This window comes from Rutidosis leptorrhynchoides, chromosome 5 (assembly GCF_046630445.1).
Source record: "Rutidosis leptorrhynchoides isolate AG116_Rl617_1_P2 chromosome 5, CSIRO_AGI_Rlap_v1, whole genome shotgun sequence".
Classification (NCBI taxonomy): Eukaryota; Viridiplantae; Streptophyta; class Magnoliopsida; order Asterales; family Asteraceae; genus Rutidosis; species Rutidosis leptorrhynchoides.
In genome coordinates this window covers 135,605,659-135,613,711 of record NC_092337.1, presented here as the reverse complement: position 1 = coordinate 135,613,711, position 8,053 = coordinate 135,605,659, and the positions used below count along the sequence as shown (strand labels likewise).

The 8,053-nt window shown below is 32.8% G+C and overlaps 1 long non-coding RNA gene across 2 annotated transcripts; it reads left to right on the top strand.

The window, feature by feature from the left end:
• Window positions 1-1,081: 1,081 nt before the first annotated feature.
• Window positions 1,082-3,725, top strand: LOC139850326 (uncharacterized). Of its 2 annotated transcripts, none has more exons than XR_011759995.1 (3): window positions 1,082-1,509; window positions 2,151-3,210; window positions 3,326-3,725. It is a non-coding gene; the product is annotated as an uncharacterized lncRNA (long non-coding RNA). The 2 variants fall into 2 exon arrangements; XR_011759996.1 differs by having other exon boundaries at window positions 1,082-1,404; window positions 3,110-3,210; window positions 3,326-3,716.
• The last annotated feature ends 4,328 nt before the right edge of the window (window positions 3,726-8,053 follow it).

Sequence of the window (8,053 nt, the reverse complement as noted above, 5' to 3'; positions counted from 1 at the left end):
CAGTTTTCAGATCTGCCTGAGAAGGCAGCATTTTAAACGAAGGAGTGAGAGGAGTGATAAGCATTGTAATTTAGTTGTGTATTTCAATTTTTACAGAATAAGGGTGGAAAAAATAGAGATTTTGAGGGTTGGGAGAAATAAGATGACCATAGAGAGACATTCTTACTGCATTAGGGAGTTGTCATTTCCTAATGTGATGTTTGTTATTTACATTTTTCCCTTTACAAAATTTGTGGACGTCATATTTTTAGAGAGTGGTAAATGCCTAAATGGGCTTCAAACCCGACAATGAGGCTTATTTTAGTGTCAAACCTCCCAAGAAATACTTAATTATAATTTCATTTGATAAACTGCGAAAAAGAGATAGTATAATTTAGTAATTAATATTAATATTAATATTAATATTAATATTACCCTTATATACTATTAGCCACCAGTTTTTTGGTCGTTTGAGTTCAGAAAATGCTATTTTACACACTATAAGTGGTCCTTAACCTAAATTCCTCAGTTTAAACACTCCAAGCAAAAAATCCCTCCAGACTTCCTCCTAAAACCCTAGGGTCACAAAATTCCAACTACTAAGAACCACTATCATCGGATCAAAATCAGTATTTGCAAAACCCTTTCAATTTGATTCTTCTACAAAGTTTGTACAGTTTCTACAGGTATAATTTTGATGTCTAATTTTAATCAATTGATTGAGACACATTCAGGGGAAATAGAAAAAGAGGACACACACATAAACTTTAATCAATCGCATAACCAGTCTCACCAAAGTGTGTTAGAAAAGCATCACCGGTACTCCATCTCCTGATTTTCGGTCTTTGTTGGTTTTTGTTTGATTTTCATCTACGCATTTGGTCGTCATTTACGGTGGTTGGTTTTGGTGTTTTTACGTAACAGGTAATTTGCCACTTGAATGTGTGTTTATTGTTTAATGGGAATTTGATACAAACGTATCATGACAGGGGATAATCACGAGATGCAAGCTGAAATAAGAAATAAATTACAATATTTGATGTATGTTCTGTAGTTTCTATCACTTTTTTGGTCGTTTGAGTTCAGAAAACGCTATTTTACACATTAAAAGCGGTCCTTAACCTAAATTCCTCAGTTTAAACACTCCAAGCAAAAAATCCCTCCAGACTTCCTCCTAAAACCCTAGGGTCACAAAATTCCAACTACTGAGAACCACTATCATTGGATCAAAATCATTATTTGCAAAACCCTTTCAATTTGATTCTTCTACAAAGTTTCTACAGTTTCTACAGGCATGATTTTGATGTCTAATTTTAATCAATTGATTGAGACACATTCAGGGGAAATAGAAAAAGAGGACACACACATAAACTTTAATCAATCGCATAACCAGTCTCACCAAAGTGTGTTAGAAAAGCATCACCGGTACTCCATCTCCTGATTTCCGATCTTTGTTGTTTTTTGTTTGATTTTCATCTACGCATTTGGTCGTCATTTACGGTGGTTGGTTTTGGTGTTTTTACGTAACAGGTAATTTGACACTTGAATGTGTGTTTATTGTTTAATGGGAATTTGATACAAACGTATCATGACAGGGGATAATCACGAGATGCAAGCTGAAATAAGAAATAAATTACAATATTTGATGTATGTTCTGTAGTTTCTATCGCTTTTGCTAAAAGTTACTATTATGAAGGTGGTTATTTTGACTTAAGTAATCAGAATATGATAATAATGTGCGTATATTATCTAGGATATATAGATATATAGAAGGAATCAGGTATACGACCTATTTTAATAAATCGATTTGATTTTTAGTGTAATTACATACGTTTGTGTTAGTGGATTATAAATGGGCTTCCTTAATCGATTTTTGATGAGGTTGTCTTTTTACAATTTAAAGTATCAGTTATATAGTAATTTTTTTATTAATTATAAATGGTTTTGATAGACTGCATCTCTTGCACTCCGCTTCTTTCTCCTGTGATTTTTGCATCTATGATTGTTGCTATATGTGAGTTGCGTTTATTTGCTGCGCGATTTCATCGTTGCTATTGTGCTTTGTTTTTCTGTTAGTTGCTGCTGTTGGTTTTCTTCATCCGCTTTTTTGGCTTTCGGGTGTAATAAATTTTATAAGTTGCTGTTGATTGGATGTCGTTCATTTTTTGCAGATTCGAGGTTCGTGAATTATTGTTGATGTTATGTGCTTAAGTTTGGCTACATTAAATTCCTTCCATTTTCCAAATCTCAATTCGTTAAGCATCAAAAGTTACGTTTTAATTTTTTTGCTATCCAGTCTTTACTTTTTTGATTTGCTTCTGTTATCATTATTTTTGGGCATTTTGTTACCGTCTCTTTTTGTTTGCGAACGAACATACATCATCGTAGTGTGTATATCGTTTGCTTTAGGATTTATAATACGGGAGTTGATAGGTTAATAGCACATTTATTTTTAATTTAGTCAGTGGAATTGCTTTCACATCCTCACCGAGTTGGGTTTTGGGGATTTTCGGTCACATTTGAGTCAAAAAGTCAACCGAAAAGGAACAACAAAGGTTGGCATGAGTGTAATGTCAATGTTGAAGAAGGAAAGTATGATGCATATACGATGATGAAAAGACTTACTAGATGGTTACAAGCCCTAATGATTACGTTGAGTTTTATTTTATTGTTCACTGTATTACGCGTGATTATTTTATTTGGTGCTGCTAGGCCTTTTAAAGTTGAGATCACTGTTAAAGTTAGTTAAATTCACTATAATTTAATGAAGTTGCAGATGGATTTAGTGTTAATAATCGTTTGTTACTCAACAAATTTGAATTGTGTGGATAATTTGATTCATAGATAGTCACAGACAGTATGCCTTTGTTGCGAAGTTTGAGTTCTATTTGAAGATCATCGTGTTATAATGATTAAAGATTGAATAATTTTCAAATCCATATTATTTTAAGTTTGTTACTTTTTAAATTGTTGGAACTTGATTTGAGTTTTAATTTGATTGTTAGATGGTGTGGTTTCAGTTTAGAACAATATTGTGCACATTGTATAGAATATTATACTTACATCTGTAAACCTTTGATTTCATTGTTTATGCTCAAATTAATGATATAACTAATATGTATTCATGTAGGATGGCTCAAACAGTTTCATTTGCAGACCTAAAACCCGGTGGCAAGAACAAGATCATTGAGGTCAAAGTTTATCGTAAATGGATATCAAGGAATCCTCTAGGTACAACGCCCACTGGATATAGTTGTATGCTGACAAATATAGCAGTTTAAAATTATCAAAAACATATGCGATGATTGAAAACCACCGTCTTTTAACATTTTGTTATTTGATATAGGGAAGTGCCATAACAAATATGAGTTAGACTGACAACGAAAACTTTGACAATATACTAGAACTCAACTCAACATACAAGATATTCAACTTTGGCTATCAACGTACAATCAGTTCTCATAATAATTATGAAGAAGCAGCCCATGATAATGGTATGGTTGCACCTGGTGCAGTTCATGATAATGGTTTGGTTGTAGTTGCTAATATTATACGAGTAATAACTTTTACATCTACATGTCTATCAATAATTTGTTTTACATTTTGTTTCTATTGTACTTATTGATTATTGATATGTATGCTATGTATTTTAGTTGCCGGGATATATTCTGATAATGATTGTGGAGAGGATGTTCAGCATAATGGTTTGTATACAACTATAGATTTTATAGTGTCTACATGTGAAATGCAAGTGTTATGCACATGAGCGTATATAAAGTCTTTGTTGCCTCTTTGTTTCTCAGGTAAACATTAGGGAATCCTATATAAACTCTTTGTTGCCTCTTTGTTTCTTAGGGAACTGTGACATACACCTATGGTTTGTTTTTCAAAACGTCTACTTACACACAAAATGTCGATAACCCACTAACTCAAAGAACGAACGTTTACCCAAGTGCAACCGCCGCAACGCGCGGTCTATAATTTATCTAGTTATTAATATTATTATTAATATTAATATTAATATTAAATATTAATTAATATTATTAATATTAATTAATATTAATATTAATATTATTAATATTAATATTAATATTAATATTAATATTAATATTTAATATTAATACTAAAGTAGTGGGGTTTGTGGTCGTTTTGGCCACCCCCACCACATGAAACGACATTTTTTCAAACCCAATCCCAAAAAAGCCAAAACCCCCCTCCCCCAACTTTTACCAACTTACAAAAAAACCCTGCACTCAGGGGGGATAAATTGTCAATTCCATAACTTAAAATAAAAACTTCCCCAACGCCTTCGATAGCCCGTATCTTCCTCCTCGCTCCGATTTAAATTTCACCGAGCACTCCGTTAAACTCAAAATATTATTATGAACATAACGATACTAACTACGTTTGAAACGGACACTTTTTAAAAAACTCTAAACACATCGACAGCCCGTATCTTCCAGCTCGCCGCGACTTAAATTTTTCCGACAGCAGCGTCAGACTCGAAATAATTTTATAAACAAAACGATGCTAACTACTTTCGAAACATACACTTTTTAAAAAACGTTAAACACAACGACAGCCCGTATCTTCTTGCTCGCTAGGAGTTAAATTTTTCCGCAAGCACCGTCAGGCTCGAAATAATTTTATCAACAAAAAGAAACTAACTACGTTTGAACCGAACTGATTTTAAAAAAACACTAAAGGCGACGACACCAACAATAACGCATAACACACGGACCGTTCTCCCTTCTGTAAATAAAACTGCGTTAAATATGAATACGCGGACCGAAAAATTTCGCCTCATCGCGCGGGCCGGACTGAACTAGTTAGTACTACTCCACAGTCCACATTACGGAGTAGTTAATACTTACAGTAATAAATACTCCATATATGTTTCACAAAGTAAATTCTCATTCGTTTTCATTTTTCTTATTCAAATTTTTATCATGCTATAAAACGTTTCAAAATATGATATGTTAATTGATAATAACTTTAATTTTTATCCCGATGTACAACCAACATACTATTTACATTATCAATATTCACAACACAATTAAATCAATATATAATCTTTTATTTTCATCACCACACATAAAAAAACGTTAAGCACATGATTAACTACATATTTCACATTTCTTATATATTTTGTTTCAAATTTTTTAGCTAATACTTTTTAGCTTACTTAGATACGTTGAGTTATTTGTGAAAAACGGGTATGGCTTCAATCCCTTACCAACCAAAATCAACCCCAGTTAAACACATTTTATCATATTCTCCTTTATTTTTCATTCATTTATTTATTTAAATTTTCAATTAATCGACCGTTAACTGTTTTTTAGACGTTCAATACGCCGACTGTTAACCGATCAAAAGCACCCCGCTGCGAAGCGCGGGTTATTTATCCTCGTTAATAACCAAAGAGCAATTGACCGATCTGTATCGAAGTGCTCATGTCACTTTAAGGCCATGGGTTCAAGACCCGAGTGGACATAACGTATATATGTGTAGAAAATTCAAAATTATATTGGTGTTTGCGTTTTATATATATATATATATATATATACTGTTGTAAACGGCGTCTGTTGTGTCCGTTTCGACGCCCGTTGCGGCGTTTTGGTGACTAAACCGTTTCGACCCCGTCCTGTTTTCTTATAAGCTGGTCAATGGTCAAAAGTCATGTCAAATGCAGAAAACATTGGGTTAACGCCAGTCAAAAGTCAGAAATTCTGTTAACATCGGTTAAAAGTCGGTTAAATCAATCAAAATTGACTTAGTTTAGTATTCCATTTTGTATTATATTAACGCTAATAGCAATTATAGGTACAAACTTGTCAACGAAAGTTTTTTAGCTCTAAAATATGTGTAAATATATATTTATATATATAAAAGTCAACATTAGTCAACATCCGTTTCGACCCCGTCTCGGCCCCGTTTTTTCCGTTGCGACATTTTGAGGTCGCTACCGTTTCGGCCCCGTCTCGCGCCTTTTTCAACCTTGTATATATATATATATATATATATATATATATATATATATATATATATATATATATATATATATATATATATATATATATATATATATATATATATATATATATAACCATAATAAAGTAGATTCCATTCTAACACAATGTTCACGATATTTATTTTATTGATAAATAAGAGATTTGTAATTAAAATACCTTAGTGAATTTCAATAATCAGAAACTTCATTAATCCTTCAATATATAAACTTATGGTTTATCTTTCAATATATAAACTTTTCAACAAGTAAATACCAGCTGTTGAATGTATGTTATAACCATTATGTGATCGGGCTTCAGAAATCAAACTTTTGGCCATTGGGCTTCAGAAACAAAAGCATGGGATCACATATTTAATATCTAGATTATCACCAAAAAGCCCATTTTTTTTACCTTTCTTGCGTGAGAGCTCAAAAAATAAAAAAATTGCTAATTTGCCCTCGCAAGGAGCAAGGTGCCTTGCTCCCTTGCGCCTTGCGTCCTTGCGACCTTGGTTTCACATGAGAGCAAGGAACAAGGTGCCTCTTGCTCCTTTGCTTCCACCTAGGAGCAAGGACGCAAGGTGCCTCTTGCTCCCTTGCTTTCACCTGGGAGCAAGAGGCACCTTGCGTCCTTGCTCCCAGGTGGAAGCAAGGGAGCAAGAGGCACCTTGCGTCCTTGCTTCCAGGTGGAAGCAAGGGAGCAAGATGCACCTTGCGTCCTTGCTTCCACCTGGGAGCAAGGAGCAAGGTGCCTTGCTCCTTCCTCCCATGTGAAACCAAGGTCGCAAGGACGCAAGGCGTAAGGGAGCAAGGCACCTTGCTCCTTGCGAAGGCAAATTGACACTTCTTTTTTTTTGGGCTCTCTCGCAAGAAAGGTAAAAAAAAATGGGCTTTTTGGTGATAATTCCTAATATCTATGGGTCACATATGGGTTCAGATATGTAAAACTAAATTATTTACATTATATGGATGTTGGGTTATTGATTTACTAGCCTAGTGAGTAGGGTCACAAGCCCCCACTGGTCCAACGTATGCCTCCGCCCTTGTATGGTGTGACGATCCGAAAATTTCCGACCAAATTTAAACTTAATTTTTATATAATTTCGAAACAATAAGCGAAGTCTGTAAGGCTGAGTCTCAAAAAGTTTGAACTGTTTCATATATTCAATTGACCTTCGACTACTTTCGACGATTCACGAACAATTAATTATAAATAGATATGTGTGTATATATATAAATAATAATTCAAAATATAATTTGAAGTATTATAAGTTGATGTTATTAAAAATTAATAAAATAAAAATAGGATATTATAATAATTATTATTTAAAATATATCTCTATATATAAATAAAGTATATTAAAAATAAATATTAAATGATTGTAATACTCGTTTAATGTTTCGATTGATATTACGCAAGTTAAATTTAAATATATGTAATTTTAAAATAAACGGTAATTCGAAAATGAGTTTTATAAACTTTAGGCTTATTAATAATATATTTAGATGTTGTTTATCAAATTTTAAAACTTTTTATATTTGCTTGGGGGTTGGGAGTGATTAATTAATGTAATTTTTATTTAATAGTTAATGATCGAATTTTATACCATAATGACTGAAATAAATAAAGGAATTTAATTTAAAAATTTGGGATTTGTTCCGAATACTTTTTATCCTGCACTAATTATCAACGGAGTACGAATTAATATCCTAATGTAACTTTTGACAAATATTTCACGGGTGTTTGATTTCTTCTTACATGATTGTGTACCTTTTGACTTTTCACTATGTTCCATTTCAAATTTGTCCGTCAATTAAATTGAATGAAGACTTACTGTGACAAATTTATGAAGTAATTGGATAATAGTATACTTAATTAGTGCATGTTTCCTTTTCATCCAAACTCACACGATTTAAATATATATACACAAAGCATACATGATGAAAAACACAAGACCCACTTGGAAAAACATATTCTTGCTTCTTCATTTTTCGAGCTCCAAAACAAACCACACCCACTTCCTATTATCACTGCTTCTTCTCCATCTTTATCATTAAGACTCA